Genomic DNA, 25537 nt, shown 5'->3' with positions numbered 1-25537 from the left:
AATAGCCTAGAACCCAGTCTTGTTGGAGTATAATCCCCAAAAATGGCATCAAAACAAGGGTCCCAAATACTTGACTGCCCTAAACCTGCCATTGTCTCTTAATACCACCAGTCTAGAAGTGGGAGGGGGAGAAAAACAGTCCTCACCTGTAAGAATTTTACAAGTTTAATGTGGAAAAAAAATACAATTAGAAGTTCATATTCTTCAATGTTGTACAAAAAAGTAAGAGTAGAACCAAAAGTAAATTAAACATTATCACATTTGTTTACACCACCATCTAGTTCTTCATATTAACTTTACTATTCAAATAACAGAAAGTAGGTAGCAATTTAGGGATTGGGAAAGAGATAAAAACCAAAAGAACTTTTCTACCAGGTTTATTCTACACTGTGTATAGCTGTGCTCACAGAGACGGCTTCTTTTACTTCTCCACTGTGCAGGAATTCAGTTGTATATAAAATTGAACCTGCTCAGAAGCTAAGGGAGACTAGAAATGATGGGTCCATATCCTGGGGCATTGTCATACAATTCAAACAACGGTGCAGCTACAAGCTTGTAATTTTTAGGGACTGCAAACAAGGCTTTCTCTTGAAGTTGAACCAAAAACAACTTCTTATGTTCCTTAGGTTTTGTAATATGTGCAGGAATATATGGATACTGAGGATGTTCAAAGTTTGGTCTCCACCAGTTACCAATGCAGTCATCAATGACCCAGTCTTGCAGGACTCCATCTTGATGACCCAGTATCTCGGTCATTAAGCATTTTAGTCCTTCAACTTCATCTTCTCCTGGGTTAAGCTCACCACCAGGTAATTTGAAGAAAGTTGTTCACAGTTGTAGCAGTAACACGTGGTAGCCGGTGCTCATGTACAATCAGAACCCCTTCTACAGTTCTTCTCATTCCAATTTTATCAAATTCCTCCCTCATGCGCTGAAATCTGGCTGCAACAGAGCTGTCCTTCTCATAGAGGGGCTCTTCTGTACCAAAAGTATAATTGGTAAGAGGGTACAGGTTGATGGTTCCAGGGTGAGGGTCCTAACACAGCCCTATACCCGATGTACTCAGAGACTGGAACAGCACAAGAGAAATAAAGCAATGATCAGTAATGGGGCTTTTATTGTTCTGGGTTTTTTGTTTGCTTGTTGTGGCTTTGTCTCTTAGGAGTTGGCCAAGTACCTAAGTATTCATGGCAGTAAGCTCTTTCACTGATGTTCACATTATAGCAGGAGTTGCCTTGTCAATCTCAGCAGAGGGAGTTACTAAGAAAGTTAAATTTTGTCAAGTAGTTCAAACCTGTTTATTATATTCAAGGAACATAGTGATCATAATGTTGGCTTCACTTTTAATAGTCTTAAATTGTTAGCTATTAAATGTAAGTAAATGTGCATCATCAGAAAAGGTGTTCTAGGTAAAATTTGTATATTTATCTGGACATGTTTTTAAAATTTAGAATATACATGTCAGCCTTTAAACAGAATACTGACTCTACTATTAAGTCATGCCCGTTAAAACAGGATAGTTTTGTACAATTAAGTCTTCTCTCCACATATAAATATCACGTGTAAAATTGCCTTATAAGTCTCCAAACTATCCTCTATCAATTCTACAGTTTCAAAGAGTCAGTAGTTTCAGAACTGTGTAATATAAATGTGCTTGAAAATCCTAGTCTTCTGTTCACTCATTCCATGTATATAATGGCACCTGTCTTTGGTTCTATTGTCTTATGCTCTCAAGAAGATTTTTATACTTTTATAAACTGTGTACCTAATATTGATAAATATATCTGTATAGTGATGTTTCAAAAAAAAAAAAAAAAAGGAGGGTCTGCTGGATGTACTTGTTGCCGAACTGGTTGACCCCCCCCCCCAGGCCAGCTGGTTTGCGAACCATTGTTGGCACCACAGACATGCTGGCGAGCTCGAGTACTGGCAGGGAGAAGAAGCAGGGCAGGCAGGGAGACTTTCCCTGCACCGGTAGCGGTTGTTTGCATCCCCCTTAGCAGACGCCACCCTCCATTAACAGGAGAGCGCAAGAGGAGGCCGCCATTGATATTTTGATAGGAATTGCAACAGATCCAAAGATTGCTTTGGGTAGCATGTCCAATTTAGTTGAAATTATTTGTGAATCCAATAATGCTGTTTTAATTCTTCCACCCATGCTGTTATAATGCTTCCACACTGATAGCATGTTGGGGCTAGATACATGATTTATTTATTTATTTATTTATTTAAAAAAAATTTTTTTTTAGATGCATTATTTATAACAAAAAAACTTCTGCTTGAGTTTGGGGTTGTTTTCTGAAACCAATATAGAGGACAGGCCCTCCCACCTGCTTTTTAATTTGTTGTACAACATTTGTTTACTTGTCAACAGAAGCTCTAGTGTTCTTGGCAAGTCTGAAAAATATGTTTCTCAGAAATCATAAAAGAAATATCAAGCAGCCTTTTCATGCTCTGAACAATCTGCTCAGAAAAACACAGAGTAGGGAATGGCAAGTAGGAAGCCTAGACTCAGAGCGGGAGTCTGAGGAGTAAAAGATTAATCGTAAAAAGGCACAGATAGGGATCCCTGGGTGGCGCAGCGGTTTAGCGCTTGCCTTTGGCCCGGGGCATGATCCTGGAGACCCGGGATCGAATCCCAGGTCGGGCTCCCGGTGCATGGAGCCTGCTTCTCCCTCTGCCTGTGTCTCTGCCTCTCTCTCTCTCTCTCTCTGTGACTATCATGAATAAATAAATAAAATCTTTTTTTTTTTTAAAAAGGCACAGATACCACCCATCTATTACCTATAAGTTTAGTATTACATTGGACCCTCTGCATATGTCTGTTGGATGAATAAGAATTTAAAAAGTCAAGGACAGGGGATGCCTGGGTGGCTCAGTGTTTTAGCGTCTGCCTCTGGCCCAAGGCATGATCCTGAAGTTCCGGGATCGAGTCCCACATCGGGCTCCCTTCATGGAGCCTGCTTCTCCCTCTGCCTGTGTCTCTGCCTCTCTCTCTCTCTCTCTCTCTCTCTCTCTCTCTCTCTTTCTGTGTCTCTCATAAATAAATTTTAAAAATCTTTAAAAAATAAAAAGTCAAGGACAGAACTCAGGTATGGGTGGTAGAAGAAAGGTCATATATTATGTATAAATCTGTGAAGCCTTGAATTACAAAAAATAACGTCATTTGTCATCTGAGAATCATAGATATTAGAATAAAGAGTTAGATTAGAAAGTCATATTTTTACCTATAGCCAACATAGGCCTCTCTGATAAAGAAAAGGAAGGAAACAGCAAATTTATAAGGTACATTATGAAAGACCTGAAAATATACTTCTTTTTCACTTAAAAATAAAATGAAATGAGCACTTATTGTAGGCAAATAATCTATATAGTAGATATTTAATATACATGCTAAATAGTTTTTCATTTGCAAAATTATTTTAGCTCTCTGAGCAAATGGCTGTCTTGGGCATTCATTTTTAGACCTCTTATATTCAATCATCTGATATTTATTTATTACATTTATTTTTTTAAAAGATTTTATTTATTTGTCTGAGAGAAAGTGAGAGGGAGCATGAGCAAGGAGGAGAGGCAGAGGGAGAGGGAGGAGCAGACCCCCTGCTGAGCAGGGATACTATGGGGGGTTCCATTCCAGGACCCTGAGATCATGACATAACCTGAAAACAGACACTTAACCGACTGAGCCACCTAGGCACTCCTCAATCATCTGATTTTTAGAATATAGAATTATAACTTTAAAATTTACCATGTGGCTTTAAAATAAAGCATTAAAATAACTTTTAGAATGATTTATTGGATGCAAATATTATTATAGCTTTTTAGGAATTTTTTATTTAGAAACAAAAATTAGATTTTTAAAATTTATATAAAATGTCACAGTATAACACAAATAAGCAATATTTGCAAGAAATAGAAATCATGTTTTAAAAGAAATCACACTGAAATTTAGCCTTTTAAAACTTGATGAAAATCTTCATTTGCATCTCAGAGTTTATACCATAATGTAGTAAATGAACACTTAAAAAATAAGCAGGAAAAATGTTAAACACAAAAATGAATACATAGATGAATGCACAATTTCCTATATTCTCAATGGATCACAATAATCTCCAGTGTTATGTTCCAGAATGTGTAAATGTGATAACAATTACTATTATTTCTTTTGGGGACAAATTGTATCTTTATTGATGAGAAGACTACTATAACTTCTTCCTTCCTTATCCTGTCCTTCCTCATTGCTTTTTAAATTACTCTTCAGCTTCTACTGTTGCTGCTGAAGATGATTTTGTGGAAAATACTTCAAACTTTTAGAGAATTTGAAGGTTCTAGCTGCTAGATGAAGATAAGCTTTGAAAAGCTGCAACACTTTTAGGGAATTCATACTGGTGGTTTCCAAGGCACAACCAGCTGGCCTGATGGGTGCCAGCTCACCATTTCATACATGTGTTTTGTCCTAAAGCCTGAATATATTCCCTCAAGTTGATAATTGCTTCAAATTCCACCAGTTTATTTGAGTTATAAAAACAAATACTTTGGGGACATGTAGAGTGTGTTAGAGAAACTAGAACAGATTGATTTTTTAAAAAGATTTTATTTATTCATGAGAGACACAGGGGGAGAGAGAGAGAGAGAGCGAGAGCGAGAGAGAGGCAGAGGGAGAAGCAGGCTCCATGCAGGGAGCCTGATGTGGGACTTGATCCTGGGACTCCAAGATCATGCCCTGGGCCGAAGGCAGGCGCTAAACCACTGAGCCACCCAGGGATCCCCTCAGATTGATTTTTTGCTAGGAACTAAAATCAGATTGCATTCAGGGAATGGGAGTTTATAGAGAAAGTAATTCTGGAGTACAAGTGGAGAGGCACTATGTAGGGTGTCCTTCAGCAAGCATCCATGGAGTCCCAGAATGGGCTGTTTTAGGGCTCTGTAAAAAGCAAGGTGAATGGGCATCTATGGGACATTTTAAAAGGGGTCTATCCTATGCCTGGGAAAGGAATGGCTGAATCAGAAATTCCATGGTCAAGGTTTAGGGAGGAATAGGAATAGAGGAAGTTAGGGCTTCAGTGGTGACCAATTTGCAAAGAAATAAATTGCAAGATAGTTGAAAAAGATAGTAAAGTTCCATTTTTCCTTCCTTTACACCTAAATTACTTATTCTCTGCTCTCAGGAATTAAGCATGATATAGTGTTGTTCTCACTATACTTCAGTTGTTTTAATGATTTAAAAAATTAGCCTTTTGTTGAGGAGACTGGGAACCTAACCCCGGTTTTGTGTGCATTATAAATTCCAAACAACAAACCCTCCAGACTTCCAACAGAAAATGTCTTAGAAAGGCAAATAAGATACTTCATCATCTACCCTTATTTTAGGATAAATCTGCATTCTCTCATTATCATTAGTCAGATGAAATGTTTATAGTTCTGGGAACATGTAAGGAAATATGGGTTTCGGCATTTGCTCAAATCCTCTACTCCCCACCCTCACTCCTACCCATACCCTCAACTTAGTTTGGGATGTATTTCCTAGATTAGGTGATTGGGAAACTGACTCATTTTTTAAGACAACAGCTCATTTTTCAGCTTTTTATGACTACCCGAGGAGAACTGGCTATTCTCCTTATCACACCCCTAGACAACCTATTTCTCCTTTTACAGTATCTAAAATATTTCATTGCTCTTCCTTATTTTCATATCTTTCTTCTCCTATTAGAGGATAAATTCTTTGGAATCAAAAACTGTGGTATGCTTGTCTTTGCATCCTCATGGTCTACCAAACTAAGTTCTTTCCCCAAATGAATGAATGAATCCATGGATGAATGAATATATGAATGAATGAAGCAGCAGGCCTGCAATTCTCCTTTGGGATGTTACATATTCATGAATTGGAGCTGTCTACCTGCCAGGAATTATTCAGAAGTATGGTTTTGGCTCCCTGTGTTACTCTTCCTCATAGAACAAAATAATCTTAAATAATCAGATGTGAAGATTGTAGGGAATCTAAGGGGGAAATTAAATCTTTTCATTTTTGAATTCTTGTGATGATTCAAGAAGTTCCAGCTACCTTATAAACATTCATAACCTGATTTCTGGGCTAGCAAATAACAAAATAAGACTCTGTTCATTCTGGCTGCATGACTACATGTATAGCAGGGGGAAAAAGAAAGGGAAGGGATCCCAAGCTAGGAATAATGGTTTGAAATAAATAAAGATGATGTACTTCCAATACAACCACTTAGGAACCTGCTAGAAATTTTGAAACAAAATAAAAATTAGAGCTTGCTTCTGGATTGCTATAAGCCACATCAGATTCTCTAGATAATTTGAAAACCTCCAATGAAAAGTAGCTCAGAATTTATGCAATGTACTCCTTCCCTTCAGAACTGTTGTTTTTGCAGAATTAAAGGAGAAATTTGACCTTGACTGCATTCCTGAAGGCCATGCCTAATCTAATTTATTCCCTGTGGAACTGCATAAGGAAGAATTGGTGGAGTCCGCTGGCCAGGTCTGCCACCACAATACTTTCTTCAGAAAGATTTGCCATCTGGAAAATGCATGATTCAGCTTCACTGGCACAAGTACATCATATGTAGGAAATAGAAGAACAATGATATTAACTGAACAAGCTTCAAAATAAATACAAAATATTTGTACAAGAATGTTAACCAGCTGCTGAAAAGTGAATAGATCTAAATGGCTTTCATCTTGACGGTTCAGGCACTCCATTTCGGTCTGCTTTTATTTTTAGAAGAATTTAGTTATTTTTCAATGTGGGGAGTATAAAGAAAAAGAATAGGTAAATGTACAGTGTAAATAAAAGCAGATATCCAGAGGGAGGGAAGCCTGAAATACTGTAATTCTAAAATTAGAAAATTTATTTTTTTCCATGAGTAATTTTAACCATAAGAATTTCACCACAAACAACTGAAAAACTGTGATAATAAGCTCCTGCTCTCAGTGTTAGTGCTAAGCGTGAAATGCTTACCTTGCATGACATCAGAACAGCAAGCTTTAGAGACACTGTTAATACTCTGAAAGGTTGTTCACTCTCTGGTATGAAACAAAAATTTTTTTAATAAATTTATTTTTTATTGGTGTTCAATTTACCAACATACAGAATAACACCCAGTGCTTATCCTGTCAAGTGCGCCCCCCCAGTGCCCGTCACCCATTCACCCCCACCCCCGCCCTCCTCCCCCTCCACCACCCCTAGTTCGTTTCCCAGAGTTAGGAGTCTTTATGTTCTGTGTCCCTTTCTGATATTTCCCACACATTTCTTCTCCCTTCCCTTATATTCCCTTTCACTATTATTTATATTCCCCAAATGAATGAAACATATAATGTTTGTCCTTCTCCGATTGACTTATTTCACTCAGCATAATACCTTCCAGTTCCATCCTCGTTGAAGCAAATGGTGGGTATTTGTCGTTTCTAATGGCTGAGTAATATTCCATTGTATACATAAACCACATCTTCTTTATCCATTCATCTTTTGAGGGACACCGAGGCTCCTTCCACAGTTTGGCTATTGTGGCCATTGCTGCTATAAACATCGGGGTGCAGGTGTCCTGGCGTTTCATTGCATCTGAATCTTTGGGGTAAATCCCTAACAGTGCAATTGCTGGGTTGTAGGGCAGGTCTATTTTTAACTCTTTGAGGAACCTCCACACAGTTTTCCAGAGTGGCTGCACCAGTTCACATTCCCACCAACAGTGTAAGAGGGTTGTAGGGCAGGTCTATTTTTAACTCTTTGAGGAACCTCCACACAGTTTTCCAGAGTGGCTGCACCAGTTCACATTCCCACCAACAGTGTAAGAGGGTTCCCTTTTCTCCACATCCTTTCCAACATTTGTGGCTTCCTGCCTTGTTAATTTTCCCCATTCTCACTGGTGTGAGGTGGTATCTCATTGTGGTTTTGATTTGTATCTCCCTGATGGCAAGTGATGCAGAGCATTTTCTCATGTGCATGTTGGCCATGTCTATGTCTTCTTCTGTGAGATTTCTCTTCATGTTTTTTGCCCGTTTCATGATTGGATTTTTTGTTTCTTTGGTGTTGAGTTTAATAAGTTCTTTATAGATCTTGGAAACTAGCCCTTTATCTGATACGTCATTTGCAAATATCTTCTCCCATTCTGTAGGTTGTCTTTTAGTTTTGTTGACTGTATCCTTTGCTGTGCAAAAGCTTCTTATCTTGATGAAGTCCCAATAGTTCATTTTTGCTTTTGTTTCTTTTGCCTTCGTGGATGTATCTTGCAAGAAGTTACTGTGGCCGAGTTCAAAAAGGGTGTTGCCCGTGTTCTCCTCTAGGATTTTGATGGAATCTTGTCTCACATTAAGCTCTTTCATCCATTTTGAGTTTATCTTTGTGTATGGCGAAAGAGAGTGACTTTTATGGGGAGGAGTATTAGGGTAACAGCAGACCTCTCCACAGAGACGTGGCAGGCCAGAAAGGGCTGGCAGGATATATTCAGGGTCCTAAATGAGAAGAACATGGAACCAAGAATACTTTATCCAGCAAGGCTCTCATTCAAAATGGAAGGAGAGATAAAGAGCTTCCAAGACAGGCAGGAACTGAAAGAATATGTGGCCTCCAAACCAGCTCTGCAAGAAATTTTAAGGGGGACTCTTAAAATTCCCCTTTAGGAAGGAGTTCAGTGGAACAATCCACAAAAACAAGGACTGAATAGATACCATGGTGACATTAAACTCATATCTGTCAATAGTAACTCTGAACGTGAACGGGCTTAATGACCCCATCAAAAGGCGCAGGGTTTCAGATTGGATAAAAAAGCAGGAACCATCTATTTGCTGTCTACAAGAGACTCATTTTAGACAGAAGGACACCTACAGTCTGAAAATAAAAGGTTGGAGAACCATTTACCATTCGAATGGTCCTCAAAAGAAAGCAGGGGTAGCCATCCTTATATCAGATAAACTAAAATTTACCCCGAAGTCTGTAGTGAGAGGTGAAGAGGGACACTATATCATACTTAAAGGATCTATCCAACAAGAGGACTTAACAATCCTCAATATATATTGCCCCGAATGTGGGAGCTGCCAAATATATAAACCAATTAATAACCAAAGTGAAGAAATACTTAGATAATAATACACTTATACTTGGTGACTTCCATGTAGCTCTTTCTATACTCAATAGGTCTTCTAAGCACAACATCTCCAAAGAAACGAGAGTTTTAAATGATACACTGGACCAGATGGATTTCACATATATCTACAGAACTTTACATCCAAACTCAACTGAATACACATTCTTCTCAAGTGCACATGGAACTTTCTCCAGAATAGACCACATACTGGGTCACAAATCGGGTCTGAACTGATACCAAAAGATTGGGATCGTCCCCTGCATATTCTCAGACCACAATGCCTTGAAATTAGAACTAAATCACAACAAGAAGTTTGGAAGGACCTCAAACACGTGGAGGTTAAGGAACATCCTGCTAAAGGATGGAAGGGTCAACCAGGAAATTAAGGAAGAATTAAATAGATTCATGGAAACTAATGAGAATGAAGATACAACCGTTCAAAATCTTTGGGAGGCAGCAAAAGCAGTCCTGAGGGGGAAATACATCGCAATACAAGCATCCATTCAAAAACTGGAAAGAACTTAAATACAAAAGCTAACCTTACACATAAAGGAGCTAGAGAAAAAACAGCAAATAGATCCTACACCCAGCAGAAGAAGAGAGTTAATAAAGATTCGAGTAGAACTCAACGAAATTGAGACCGGAAGAACTGTGGAACAGATCAACAGAACCAGGAGTTGGTTCTTTGAAAGAATTAATAAGATAGATAAACCATTAGCCAGCCTTATTAAAAAGAAGAGAGAGAAGACTCAAATTAATAAAATTTTTATCAAATAACACCTCAGATGACTGGTTTTCATGTTTATTTTTCATAGGTCTTTAAGCCCCCATAAATGCACCAACTATCAGGCATATATTCCTGATACATAAACACACACTTTATCAGGCACAAGGACACAACTTCTCAGCTAATATTCATCATCTTTATCATCATCATCCCATCATCATTAATTCAGTGATAGTGTATTTATTGAACACTGTAAAAATTTCAGGAATTCTAAAATGCATGTTTTTTTCACATTTTAACATTTTTTTAATTTTTTATTTATTCATGATAGTCACAGAGAGAGAGAGAGAGAGAGAGAGGGAGAGAGAGAGGCAGAGAGATAGGCAGAGGGAGAAGCAGGCTCCATGCACCGGGAGCCCGATGTGGGATTCGATCCCGGGTCTCTAGGATTGCACCCTGGGCCAAAGGCAGGCGCCAAACCACTGCGCCACCCAGGGATCCCCACATTTTAACATTTTTGATGTCGGAATGTGTCTTTCAATCAATTTTGTCTTAAAATTATCATCAGTCAGATAGTAAACATGGCATACTTGTTTTATCTGATATTTTTGGAAATATTATAAAAGAATCAGCATGAAAATATGTTCAATGAGTGCCATCAACTTGAACTAACCACCCTGGATACAATGATAAAATCCTCTAAGAAGTACTGTATGACTTTGAAAAGAATGTTTTGTGGAAAAATATCAAAATCAATGAATTTGATTCTAAAAGAAATTCAGAATGTTCTGAATACCTTAGCCAAATCTCTTTATTTATATTTTCCTTTTTATTTATGCAAGAGTGATATATGATAAAAACAAGGAATTGGCCTACATGATTATGGAAGCCAAGATATCCCACGATCTGCAGTCAGTAAGCTGAACATCCAGGAGAGTAGATATATAGTTCCAGTCTGACATCGAAGGCCTGAGATTGAGGAGAGCTGATGGTAGAGTCTGAAAGCCAGCAGGCTCAATACTCAAGAAGAGCTGATGTTTTAGTCTGAGTCCAAAAGCTGGAAAAGACCAATGCTTCAGCTCAAGCAGTTAGGCAGGACAGGTCCCCTCTTACTGGGAGGTTCAGCTTTTCTGTTCTAATCAGGCAATCAAACTGATTGGATGAAGGCTATCCACGTTAAGGAAGGAAACCTACTTTACTCAGTCTACCAATTTTAATGTTTATATCATCTGAAAGCACCTTCATTTGATATACCCAGAATATTGTTTAACCAAATATCTAGGCAACCCATGGCCCAGTCAAATTGATGCATAAAATAAGCCATTAGTAGTCCTGCCTAAACTATACTGTTGTAGTTGTACATTAATGTTAGAGCATGGAAATAATAAGTGACATCCTAAGGGGTCTCCTGGAATACTTCGGGTATGTGTTCCAGATATACTTTTTCTTACTTCTGTTGTAGAATAGTAGTCTGATTTCCCCTTGGTGATCAAGATCAGTCACCTTAGCCAGCACAGTGACTCCTTTCTTTGTGTATTGATTTAAAGGTGTGAAGAGACCAAAACTGTCAGGTGGAAGTCATAAATTCTAGTTCAATGGAATCATTGCTGTCTTCTGGTGGAGGCATCCCTCCCTTTGGAACTAAGATCTCCAGGTCAGTAGAGCATAGGTTTAGGAAACAGGAAGCAAAAATTTTGCTAGTGTATAGCTAGAGGTAATAGTGAGTGGTGCCACTTCCATTTCCACTACTTGATTCCTAGAGCTGTGAATTCTGGCTATGGGAGAAACAATATCATATATTGGACACTGATGGAGAGCATATGTAAGGTTCTGGAGAACCTGACCCCAACCCTGCAAGGTATTACTAGCTGCTGGTGATGTAAATGAGTCTCAAATCAATCCAGCATTTTAGTGAGCTAGCTGTTGCAGGATGGTAGGGAGCATGATAAGCCTAGAATTTCATGAGCATGGACCCATTGTCACACTTCTTTTACTGTGAAGTGAGTTTCTTGATCAGAAGCAATGCTGTTCATAATACTATTATGGTGGATAAGGCATTCTGTAAGTGTGTGGATGGTAGTTTTGGCAGAAGCATTGTATACAAGGAAGGCAAATCCATATTTGGAATAACTATCTAGTCCAGTAAGAACAAAACACTGTCTTTTCTACACTGGAAGGAGTCCAATATAATCAGCTTCCCACCAGCTACCTGACTGACCCCGGGGAATGGTTCATATCAGGGACTCAGTAATGGCCATAGTCTGGTTGACCTTGGTAAATGGAAGCCCATGTTGCTAAGTCCATGCATAAATTCTATCTTTATCACCATAAGCCACTTTGTTCATGAGCACATTGGGTAGTGACAAGGGTGTCTGAGGAATAAGGCTGACTGGCACCCATAAAATGGGTCATCCTATCCACTTGATAATTGAAACTATCCTTTGCTAAGGGCACTCTTTGGTAAGCACTTACAAGGACACAAATATCTTCATTTTTTTTCCCCATTCAGAGAGGTCTGTTAACATATCTCTTCCTCAAACTTCCTTGTAACCAATTTTCCAATTATGTTCCTTCTAATCCCTAATTATCCAGCCAAACCATTGGCCACAGCCTATGAATTCTATATAATTGCACATATGGCCATTTCTTCTTTCAAAGAAAGTGAACAACCAGGTGCACTACTTAAAATTCTATCCACTGGAAGAATTTCTCTTCACCACTGTCCTTTAAGAATATCCCAGTAGGGAGCTATTGCTTTCCACTTTAGGGTTGTACCTGGTCTATGATGTAGAATGGTTTGTAAATCAGGCCTGACTCTTTTCATCCTCTTTCTCTCAAGTAATCATAGGTTACTCATGAGGCCATAGGAGGTCTAGGAGAGAAAAGGCTATTTGTAACACTTCATATAACTTACTTGTGCCTTCTTAGGCCCAATCAAGTATATACCACATACGTTTGATAGTGGAGTACTACTGTGCACACCCAACTTTAGTGCTTCCTGGATCAAATAACACCTACTTAATGATGGACAACTTAGGTCACATGTTAACTTGATGGCCAATGGTCAAAGAGTCAGTCTCTACTACGGTCAAACAGCAGGGCAAAGGCTGCTTCTCAAAAAAGAAATAGTCATCTGTAGAAATTGGCTGAATTTTGTTCAAAAATCCTAAAGATCTGAACTGAGGTTTATCTGTAGGGGCCAGAAATTCACGCTAGTATCCCAATCACCTTAAAGCTCTGAATCCCTTCCTCTACATTAAATCCAGGCAATCTGGCATTTCTACCTTTCTTACTGTAGGCCTCCTTTTGGTCCATGTTTCAGCCAACCTAACAAACCATTAGAGTCTGTTCTAACTCTCTGAGCTGTGACATTAAATGCAGAATTTTTGCTTATCATATCATTTCAACAAATTTGGCCTTTTCCAACTTCATATTCCTTTTTTGTTTCACCTAGGACTGAGTTAGAGTCAGAATCCTGCAGGTGGTAACTTTGTCCTATTCGTGCTTTGGTTAAGCATAGACACCAAATATCTGGGCAATCTATGGGCCAGTCCAGTTGATACACAAAACAAATCATTACAATGTTTATAAAATAAAAATTCTAAGTGACTAAAAACACATTGGGCTATAGTTTAGTTTGCATCCTTAAACTCATGTTATTTAGTTTCGAGAACCTGAATGAGTTGTGTCAGTTCAACTGAATCTAGTTTACCCCAATGATAAATCAATACTTTAAAAAATAAATTTATTTATTTATATATATATATCTATTTATTCATTTGTTTATGTTATGGTAGGCAGAGAGCTTAATTTAGCTCTGTCTCTAGAATTTATATGAAGGTCTAGGACTAGAACCAATAAAAATTTTGGACAAAGAGGAATTTTGGGAGGGGCATTGTCAACCTTCTGTGTCATCTTAACTATTCCCTCTTAAAAAGATTCATTATTGGGGGAGGGGCAAGATGGCGGAAGAGCAGGGTCCACAAATCGCCTGTCCCCACCAAATTACCTAGATAACCTTCAAACCATCCTGAAAACCTACGAATTCGCCTGAGATGTAAAGAGAGACCAGCTGGAATGCTACAGTGAGAAGAGTCCGCGCTTCTATCAAGGTAGGAAGACGGGGAAAAAGAAATAAAGGAACAAAAGGCCTCCGAGGGGGAGGGGCCCCGCGAGGAGCCGGGCTGAGGCCGGGGCGAGGGTCCCCAGGACAGGAGAGCCCCGTCCCGGAGGAGCAGGAACTGCACCAACCTTCCCGGGCGGAAAGGGGCTTGCAGGGAGTTGGAGCAGGACCCAGGAGGGCGGGGATGCCCTCGGGCTCCCGGGGACACTAACAGACACCTGCGCCCCGGGGGAGTGCGCCGAGCTCCCTAAGGGCTGCAGCGCGCACCGGAGCAGCTCGGAGGGGCTCGGGAGCGGCTCCAGGGAGGGAGCTGCGGGGCGGGAGCGCGAATCCACCAGCGCAGGCCCCGGAGCACAGGGCGCCGGGACACAGCCCAGGATCCGGCCTCCCCCGGGACAGGCAGAGGCCGGGAGGGCCCGAGACAGAGACAGCGAGGACGCTCCTGCCCCGAGCTGAGCAGATCAGCGGCCCCGCCCCGGAGCCTCCAGGCCCTGCGGACGGAGAGCCGAGAGCCCCGAGTTCCTGCGGAGGCTGAATCCAGGCTTCCAGAGTTGCCATAGCAACTGCTGCTGTTCCTCCTGGGGCCTGACGGGGTAAGCAACCCCCGCTGAGCCCTGCAGCAGGCAGGGGCAGAGCAGCTCCCCCAAGTGCTAACACCTGAAAATCAGCGCAACAGGCCCCTCCCCCAGAAGACGAGCTAGACGGACCAGTGATACTCCCCCGTGTTCCAATACAACTTGTTTTTGGCCACTCTGCACTGAGCAAAATGACTAGAAGGAAAACCTCACCTCAAAAGAAAGAATCAGAAACAGCCCTCTCTCCCACAGAGTTACAAAATCTGGATTACACTTCAATGTCAGAAAGCCAATTCAGAAGCACCATTAAACAGCTACTGGTGGCTCTAGAAAAAAGCATTAAGGCCTCACGAGACTTCATGACTGCAGAATTTAGATCCAATCAGGCAGAAATTAAAAATCAATTGAATGAGATGCAATCCAAACTAGAAGTCCTAACGACGAGGGTTAACGAGGTGGAAGAACGAGTGAGTGACATAGAAGACAAGTTAATGGCAAAGAGGGAAACTGAGGAAAAAAGAGATAAACAATTAAAGAACCATGAAGACAGATTAAGGGAAATAAATGACACTCTAAGGAAGAAAAACCTACGTTTAATTGGGGTTCCCGAGGGCGCCGAAAGGGACAGAGGGCCAGAATATGTATTTGAACAAATCCTAGCTGAAAACTTTCCCAATCTGGGAAGGGAAACAGGCATTCAGATCCAGGAAATAAAGAGATCCCCCCCTAAAATCAATAAAAACCGTTCAACACCTCGACATCTAATAGTGAAGCTTGCCAATTCCAAAGATAAAGAGAAGATCCTTAAAGCAGCAAGAGACAAGAAGTCCCTGACTTTCATGGGGAGGAATATTAGGGTAACAGCAGACCTCTCCACAGAGACCTGGCAGGCCAGAAAGGGCTGGCAGGATATATTCAGGGTCCTAAATGAGAAGAACATGCAACCAAGAATACTTTATCCAGCAAGGCTCTCATTCAAAATGGAAGGAGAGATAAAGAGCTTCCGAGACAGGCAGGAACTGAAAGAATATGTGACCTCCAAACCAGCTCTGCAAGAAATTTTAAGGGGGACTCTTAAAATTCCCCTTTAAGAAGACGTTCAGTGGAACAATCCACAAAAACAAGGACTAAATAGATATCATGATGACACTAAACTCATATCTGTCAATAGTAACTCTGAACGTGAATGGGCTTAATGACCCCATCAAAAGGCGCAGGATTTCAGACTGGATAAAAAAACAGGACCCATCTATTTGCTGTCTACAAGAGACTCATTTTAGACAGAAAGACACCTACAACCTGAAAATAAAAGGTTGGAGAACCATTTACCATTCAAATGGTTCTCAAAATATATCCTAAAAATTATAGAACACTTCTGAAAGAAATTGAGGAAGACACAAAGAGATGGAAAAATATTCCACGCTCATGGATGAGCAGAATTAATATTGTGAAAATGTCAATTTTACCCAGGGCAATTTACACGTATAATGCAATCCCTATCAAAATACCATGGACTTTCTTCAGAGACTTAGAACAAATTATTTTAAGATTTGTGTGGAATCAGAAAAGACCCCGAACAGCCAGGGGAATTTTAAAAAAGAAAACCATATCTGGGGGCATCACAATGCCAGATTTCAGGTTGTACTACAAAGCTGTGTTCATCAAGACAGTGTGGTACTGGCACAAAAACAGACATATAGATCAATGGAACAGAATAGAGAACCCAGAAGTGGACCCTGAACTTTATGGTCAACTAATATTCGATAAAGGAGGAAAGACAGTCTCTTCAATAAATGGTGCTGGGAAAATTGGACATCCACATGCAGAAGAATGAAACCGGACCACTCTCTTGCACCATACACAAAGATAAACTCAAAATAGATGAAAGATCTAAATGTGAGACAAGATTCCATCAAAATCCCAGAGGAGAACTCAGGCAACACCCTTTTTGAACTTGGCCACAGTAACCGGAGAAGGACAAACAGTGTATGTTCTCATTCATTTGGGGAAAGGGAATATAAGGGAAGAGAGAAGAAATGTGTGAGAAATATCAGAAAGGGAGACAAAACATAAAGACTTCTAACTCTGGGAAATGAACTAGGGGTGGTGGAGGGGGAGGAGGGCGGGGGGTGGGGGTGAATGGGTGACGGGCACTGAGGGGGACACTTGACGGGATGAGCACTGGGTGTTATTCTGTATGTTGGTAAATTGAACACCAATAAAAATTAATTTATATTAAAAAAAAAAAAAGATTCATTATTGCTAATGGCCACTGCATCATGGTGCATCATGGCTTAAAGGCAAAGGAAGGGTCTTTAGACTCAAAATATCTGATACAGCTAAAGATACCAAGCAGTACAAGTTCTGAGTATTTCAGCTATCTACTGACTGTGAAATAAATTACTCCAGAGCTTCTACCTTGAAACAAAATCAGTTTACTATCTTTAATGGTGTCTGTGGGTCAAGTATTTGGACAGAGCTTGGCTGGGTAGTTTTGGATTGAGGTCTTATTAACCAAGGGTAAATGGATGATGTGGTGAATAGAACTGGAACAAGGCCTGGTATCAGTCAGGAGATAACCACACAGCTCTCTGGTCTTCACATGCTCTTTCAAATATACTACTTTGGGCTTCCTTACAGTATGGTAGCTTTGGGGCAGATTGACTGCTTACATGGTAGCTAGCTTTCCCATGGGTGAGTGTCCCAAGAGAGCTAGCCAGAAGCTGTAACTCCCTTCATGATAAGACCTCATAGATTCACTTCCACCATATTACTGAATCAAACAATCACAAAAGCACACTACTCTCTGGTGGGAAGACTGTCAAAACTTCTGTGCACATGTGTTAAAATCACCATGTTGAGCCACTAATAACATCTTGTGGTTCAGAGCTTCTCTGAATGCCTATGGCTGAAAAAGTGGAAAAGGGCAAAAATACATGGATATGTGATATACGAGTTAGCTTATTTGTATTCTATATATATTATATGTATACAAGTTACTTATATGTCTATAGGTCAAAAGGAGTGCATCAGGGATTATAAGTAAATAAATACTTAAATTTAAAAATTTATATGGAGTTTTTTCCATTGTATTTGAGGGTCTCTTAGGATAAGCATACATGTATTATGACTGTATGGGAATCTTGCTTGAGTGATGAAACCACTCTATATTTCTATTTAAAGTCATTTTCCATGCTATTTTATTTAAATGGTTTGAAAATATTCAAGGGAAAAAGGCAGGGTCCCTTTAAAAATTGAAAGCAGATCCTTGGTAGATGTTACATTTATAAATGGCAAAGTAAATAAAGAAACCCACTTGATGATTAGGCATTGCTTATGATGGAGGGTGGGGTTGAGTGAGTGAATTAAATCAATTGCCAAGAAAATTCTTTCCTGATTAGAAATAAAATTTCACAGGTTTTTCATACAGATTCCATCCTCCTTGTGCTTAGCATCTGAGGAGGCAAATTTATTTCTTCCAGATTAAATTAAGCTTTATGTAATTGAAAGTTTACTGAGGCAGACCTGGTAGGTCCAAGGAAAGTTCTGGAAGAAGTAGAAGTCTGAAGAAGGTACCTAAGGACTTTCTCTAGCTGGCTGTGAGTACTTTAAAGTCTTAAGTGAAGGCTTCTACCAATGCTTTCATTCCCAAACATCTCAGAGGAAGAGCTGTGAGATCAAGGCAGAACATGTGCTCAGGAGTTCCAACGTAGAGCTCAGTATGCACAGGCTTTCTTCTACACCATATGGCTCGCAGAGTTGCTGAAAAGTTAAAATTATCAAACATCTTCCTAGAAAGGTCCTCTGGGGCTAGTCTGGGGTAGAGCAACTAACATCCCAAGCAGCAGCCATGACTTGGCTTCATGGCACCTTCTCACCAAAACAATCTCTAGCCAAGTAGGCCAAATTTTTTAACTTATTCCCTATTGGAGAGCAAGTGAATCTTACAATGTGGGATGCCCTTCTCTGTTTTCCCAAGTAGAAATAAAAAGGAGGACTTGAGCTTTCTTTTCATTGCCCCTCAGAGTGATGCCTTCATGACTATCACCATTTGGATTGATTTTTTTTTATCTCAGTAAGATTAAAAAAGGAAATGGTACCGCATTGGCTGGGAATATATCCCATAACTTGGCAAGATTACACATGTAGGGGTACATCCCACTTAGGCTTTTTCCTTTTCACTCTTCTGCCTTGTTACTAACATCTGGACCTTTTTGAAAGCCCTATCATAGAATTTTAAATCTTAAAACTCTGTCACAATTTGGCTCAGTTCTTTTTTTCCTCTTAATGCAGGTCTTCTAGTCTCCTCAGTGTTCTGCATTCCATTGAGTCATCTCTTCATAATTTTAACTGGTCTAGTACTAAGATTAAAACTTGTCCTCAGAAATTTCAGCTTAGGAATTAGAATTTGCATTTCAGTAACTTTTTTTTTTTTTTGTCATTTCTTGTTCTTCTCAGGGTTACCTTAGTTCCAGTTCAGATTAAGAGATCTGTCTCTTGTCCCTAAAAAATTTCTTCTCTGCTAAGGTGCCACAGAACTTCGAATTCTATTTCTTTCTTCTTTCTTTCTGATAGTCACACACACACACAAAGAGAGAGAGAGAGAGAGAGAGAGAGAGAGAGGCAGAGACATAGGCAGAAGGAGAAGCAGGCTCCATGCACCGGGAGCCCGATGTGGGATTCGATCCCGGGTCTCCAGGATCGCGCCCTGGGCCAAAGGCAGGCGCTAAACCGCTGCGCCACCCAGGGATCCCCTGAATTCTATTTCTAAATAATCGTCCCTTAGGGAAGTTTCCCATAATTACGTCTTAATTGCTTCTTCATAAGAATTATTTGGAAATCTCATTGAGCATAGAATTCTTGCCTTCTCTCCAAATCTCTTTAATCAGAATCCCAATATATGTAACAAGTATTAAGACCTGGGTAATTTGGGAAGTACAAGTTGGCAAACTTCTGTAAAGGGCCAGATGGTAAACATTATTGACTTTTTGAGCCAGATGATCTCTGTTGCAACTACTCAGCTCTACTGTCATTATAATAGCCACAGACGATATATAACAAGTAATCATGGCTGTGTTCCAATAAAATGTTGTTTATCAAAACAGATGAGCCTGATTTTATCCACAGACTGTCATTTTTTTTTGTACCTCTGGGTTTTGGGAAGTACAGCTCGTATTTATTCAATGCTTATTGTTACTGATATTCTATATAAATCATCTCCCCTATTCTTTATACCTGATAATGAAGATATCAACATTCCTATTTTTCAGAAAAGGGAATCAGAATTGGACATGTAATTCTGGAACATAGTGTCTGGAGGGAGGTGTTAAATAAATGTTTGGTGTACATATGGAGAATTGATTAGGTGGATAGAATTTGGAATATATATTATAACAAGACATAAATGTTTGAAATTTCATTAATTCATCCTACACTTATGAAATATTTTTTTATTTTATGCATAATCATCTGCAGATATTATTGGTAAGGACATAAGGGTGAATGAAATTATCTTGTAAACAGAATAGCAGAAGTCAGACAAAACTCAGAGGGAAGTGATATATAATGGCATCTTACCAAACTAAAGTGTCTAAACTGACATCTATTTAAGTTGAGATTTTTCACTTTAGCCTCATGAAACATTTATTTAATGCTATCATGGAGTGAAGAATTTGGTTAATTAAAATTTCTAAAATATCATTATTTACCTAAAAGTATTATACCATGAGAATTTCGTGGGCTCAACCCTGACTTAATTTACTAATAGAACTATATTCAAACTGAAAAAGTAACTTAAAAAATTAGCCAAGAAAACAAAAAGTATTTTTTTCAAAGTAAATATTATTAAGGAAGTCGTCCCAAGAATTAGAAATAAGATGCTTTCAGAAAGACAAAAAAGACAGCTAGAGAGAGAAAAAGAAAATGAATCTCATGGATATTTTTATGATATATTTATCAATGTATTGAAAAATATATTAAAAATTGTGACCTATAAAATATATTTGAAAATGAACTACAAGTATGAACTACTGGAACTTGTAGATATACCAAACTTTAGACACAATTGGAAAATTAACATGCTAACCCCTCTTCAAACCCATATATGTCACTGAAAGGATTCTGTCTTAAATCATCTTTAAAAAACTTTAAGGCGGGGATGCCTCGGTGGCTCAGGGGTTGAGCATCTGCCTTCAGCTCAGGGAGTGATCCTGGGGTCCGGGATCGAGTCTCGCATCAGGGTCCCTGTGAGGAGCTTGCTTTTCCCTCTGCCTCTCTCTCTGTGTCCCTCATGAATAAATTAATAAAATTTATAAATAAATAAATAAATAAATACTTTAAGGCAAATTTCCTAGTTTTATTCATGTTTAATTTTCTTCTTCTGTAATATGGAGAAAATAATATTCCCTGTCTTACAAAACTGTGAAGGTTAGATACATTAATATACATAAAGTTCTTGGAGCAGTGCCCTGCATAAACACAAACTCAAAACATATCACCTATTATCCTAAAAAATCTTCATTTTATAGTATTTATGTCTTTTGAAGTGTTCCATGAAAAATTGCTCCCTCCATTAAAAAATGCATAAATAAAATTTATAGAAACAGATCATTTAAAAACCTCAGGTTCACAAACTCAACACATTAAATACTCAGAAAATGTTGAGTAGAGAAGTTTATTCCATTTTGTATAATTATTTCTTATATTTACTTGAACATAAAATTGGAGAGGGGTTTTGAATCATATTATTTATGTGTTCTAAGGAACCCATTGGGGGAATTGCTGCATTGAAGATATTATAACTGAATCAACTTAACAAGTATATACATTACAAAAACTTGGAAAATATAATAGATTCTATTGGCCATCCGTAGCTTCATATCTTGTAGGTGTCATCTGAGCCATAGCCATAACTACAGTAAGTCTTCCATACAAACTTCAATGTATTTTGCAGAATAAGTCTTACCTCATTTATGTAGTGCTTTCTCTTGTTTTCTGCCATGGGCCCTTCCTGATACATAGAATGGGATATCAACAGGATCCCAGTTAGTAATGAAATAAGTGTACCTTTTAAGTATGTGGTGGTTATTGCCCAAGGGATAATTTTCAACTCAGAGAGGATGTAGTTCTCTACATCTCTACATGCCACTTTTTTTCCCCTTATGGGCAGATGTGGGATGTGTTCTATACCCTCCTCCCTTGAAGCTCCCAGCAAGACAGAGCACCTATTCACACAGTAGTGATCAGTAAATAACACTGTATTGTTCTGACTTCTTCTTTCTTTCCCCCTCTCAAATCCTTTATTACTGTTAATGGGATCACTTCTCAAATGATCTGCCTGCATGCAGACTTAGGATATGATTTCTGGGTTATCTACTCTAAGACAAGGACTAATATAAAATGAGAACATAATAATACATTCTATATGCTCTATACAAAGTACGACGTAGACAATAAATCTTGTGCTTTCTATCTTTGGAACTTGGTTCATCAGCTTTAAGGAATCACGTTTGATAAAAAGTTCACATTCTACATTGATGGAGGGAGAATAATGAAGATCATTTTCTACCCTTAAACCCACAGAGTGTCTCATTGTAAGGTTTATGAGACTTTGAGTCATAAGTGGAATTATACTATCATTCCTACTTTTATTCAGTAAGATCTTCAGTGACAATGACATTTAGTAAACATGGTGTAAATTGTACAATCAAAAGATAATTTCATGGACAGCAAGAAGTATGGTCATGGATATTGTCAATAACAGAACCATTGTGTCTATGTGATTGAAAATAATCTCATTTTCTTCTTAAATCCACTGTATCCTTTGGGAGTTATGCTTGTTGAGATATGATGGCACTTAGGTTACTTTGCTTTGTCAAATAATTTTAAAACTTGTTTTCAAGAATAGAGAAGAAATTCACATCATAAAAGAAAAATAAATAAATTCAATAATTCAATAAATAAAATTTCTTATCATCAGAAAAATAAATGAGAAATAAATGAAATTCAATAAATGAAATTCTTTGCCATCAGGAAAAGGGAGAAAATTAGAAATGAAACACTTTCCAAAATGAGGAAGGTTTCAACTTTAATCCACATTTATATTTGACCATTTTATTAAAGATAGGATAAATGAAGATCTTTTGCTTTTAAAGTTGACCTTAAAATATATCAAATTTAAATATTGCCGTCATTAATCAAATAGGAAAGCCAACATCTCATGGCTTGGAATATCCTTGTGTTTGGCACAGCCATTGGAGACAGGCCTCAAACTGACTTCAATTGGTATGGCACATGTGGATCACTGGGTGATTCATTTCCAGATGGAAACATGTGCTAAAAGAACTACAGTTCTAAGATGAAGCAATCATGGAGAAAATTTTATTGAAATTGGGGAAGGTCATAGTGTCTGGCTTAAAATGAAATCATCATAGAGCAAGGTCATATAGCAGAAAGAAAATCAAAGCCATCTTAGTAGTCATTATCCTCTATAAACATTTCACCTACTTTGAATTACTAAAGGCACAGGATTCTGGTTTTATGAAACTGAGAAGTAATGGCAATATCTTGTAAGCCATTTCACATTAACTTTTTTTTCAGTAGAGAAAATTCAACATTTCAAATGTCAAACTATTGGAAGTATAAACAAACATTTTCCTTTGAAGAAATAACAACCTAGATTGCTCTAAGCATACATAAATGTTAAAGGTCGCAGCATATATTATAAACACATAAGGAAAAAGCACTTGGGAAAAGTTAAAGTAAGCTGTCATATGAGGAGAGGAAAATAAAAACATATTCCCCTGTTTCAAATCAATACACATTCTGCTTTATATTGTAATTATTTGTATATTATTCCTGAATATAAGAGGACCAGGTGAGCATTTTATTATTGTCTACATAGCTTCCTCTAGTATCCAGAATTCACTCTCAATATTTTTGGTTAAAATAAGTTTAAATTTATAAATTCAAAATTGTATGAAGAACTCACACATAAAATATAATGACCCTAGATGCATAGTAGAAGTGTGTTTCGATGTGTTCTCATACGCATTTAGGAATGTCAAGGTTATAAATCTATCACTCAGGTAATAATAATAGGAGAAGTAAAGAACAAAGATGAGGAACTGATTCTGCCTCTATCATTAAATCTGGCACAACATTTTGTGGTATATGGACTGGCATATACTAGGTGATGTGACACACCAGAGGGAGCCTCCACTAGGATATATGTATATTCTTAAGAAAAAAATCAAATGTTAACATATTTTTAGCCTTTTCGATGTCAGCCTCAGACAAAATGTCCAGGTCCTACCCCTCAACAGGAGAAAAGTCATAAATCCCTCCTTAGGGGGGCCAATTGGTCACTTTTTCTTGACTATATAGTACATAATCTGGTAGGAAAAAAATTCATCAAGAATTTCATAGCACAGTATACCCATGTTTTCAAAAAGTTGATGCAAGAATGTCTTTCTTTATTGTAGCCTTAAAATATTTTTTAGAAGAGCAAGAAGAAAAACCTCCCAAATAATTAGCTCTATTTAGCCAAGGAGACTTCATATGAGGACTCTCAACCAAGTGTAGGCATATAGCACTACATTTCTACTGGTGTGAGCTAATGGATACTGCAGGGCAGAGCACTTGTGAAAATCAGCGAAGTCATACTTTGAGGTACTTTAGTGAGCAAGTGAAAAACAGTACATTTTGAATCTACTATTTTTGGCAAGTTTAGCATTTATCCTAGGGAAATTGTTTTGTCAGAATGAATGTGAGCATATTAATTATTAAAACATTTTTTCCTGTCTTCAAATAAAAAAAGTATCTGAGTATAGTAGAACCAAAAAGTTGATTGGAATCTTCAAGAGAAAAGACTCATGGATCCCTTTTGCTAATTCATCCTTTCCCCTTTCTTCCTCTTCTGTTGGTATTTTACTGAAAAGCCCATGACTTGGTAGAATGGAACAGAGAACATTCTGACAGGCTTTTAAAATTGAGGGAAGGGAAAATTTCCAGAGAATCCCATTCCATTTAAACTTGTCTGACTGTGGGCAGAAATGTCTCTGCTATGCAAAGTAACAAATTACAGCTGGAATTATCCTGACTTTAAAAAATGAATTTATGAACATACAAATTGATTTTCAACAAATGTTTTAAAGATTGTAACAATATATCTACAATGAGGATTATTTTTTTCATTCTATGAACCAATATTGTCCTCATTGGACAAAATACATTCTTCTATACAATCTTGTTAGGTATTGACGTGCTGAAGACAAAAAAAAGTAAAATAAGGCATAGATATTCTTTTCCAAACATTACTGATTTTAATATAAATAAAATCAAGACAATTTTTGTGTGATTGACCAAATATACACTATCATTGAAGAATTTATGACTTCTTTGAAGATCTTTGAGTTGTAGTGCTATTCCACATCCCACAGAGGGTTTCTTCCAGTTTAATTATATAACAGTAGACAAAATGTTCCAGTAATAGCATCCAACTATAAATACAAAGCACATGTGTTCACAGGATAAGTCAGGAAAGAGCACATTGGTTAAGGATCAGGTGGGGGCTGAGTCCAAACTGGGCAGGCATGACCACGGTCCATGTGAAAGCAGCGTGAGGGGCTGGTGCTCCAAACGCATGCTGTCTCCCAGACGGTTCTGTCACGGGGCAGTCACTTAGCTTCTCTAGGTCTCCGTTTTCTCATCTAAAAAATACAGAAGAATTTACCAGCCTGATATGTGTAGTGGTCTCCAAACTTCGTAAAAGAACTCAAATATTGAATGAATGAATGAATGTATATAGGCCAACATGGTAAATGTAACTGCCTGCTCTTTACCTTAAAAACCAGGCTTAATTTGGCAGGGATAGGGGTGGGATCCTAAATGCGATTTGTTGAAAACCAGTTTAAAATGTGGTACTCATTACATGATATTTATTGAGCAAATAATCTGTCATGTTACGAGCTCTGCTTCCCTTGCTTCTTGGTATTTACAATCTTAATAT

General features: G+C 38.3%; 1 pseudogene; it reads right to left on the bottom strand.

The window, feature by feature from the left end:
* Window positions 1-276: 276 nt before the first annotated feature.
* LOC129512384 (cleavage and polyadenylation specificity factor subunit 5-like) lies at window positions 277-13146 on the bottom strand (annotated as a pseudogene).
* Window positions 13147-25537: the final 12391 nt, after the last annotated feature.

This window comes from Nyctereutes procyonoides, unplaced genomic scaffold (genome assembly GCF_905146905.1).
Source record: "Nyctereutes procyonoides isolate TBG_1078 unplaced genomic scaffold, NYPRO_anot_genome, whole genome shotgun sequence".
Classification (NCBI taxonomy): Eukaryota; Metazoa; Chordata; class Mammalia; order Carnivora; family Canidae; genus Nyctereutes; species Nyctereutes procyonoides.
Note: the sequence above shows the minus strand (reverse complement) of the source record. Positions and strands in the feature narration are given on the sequence as shown.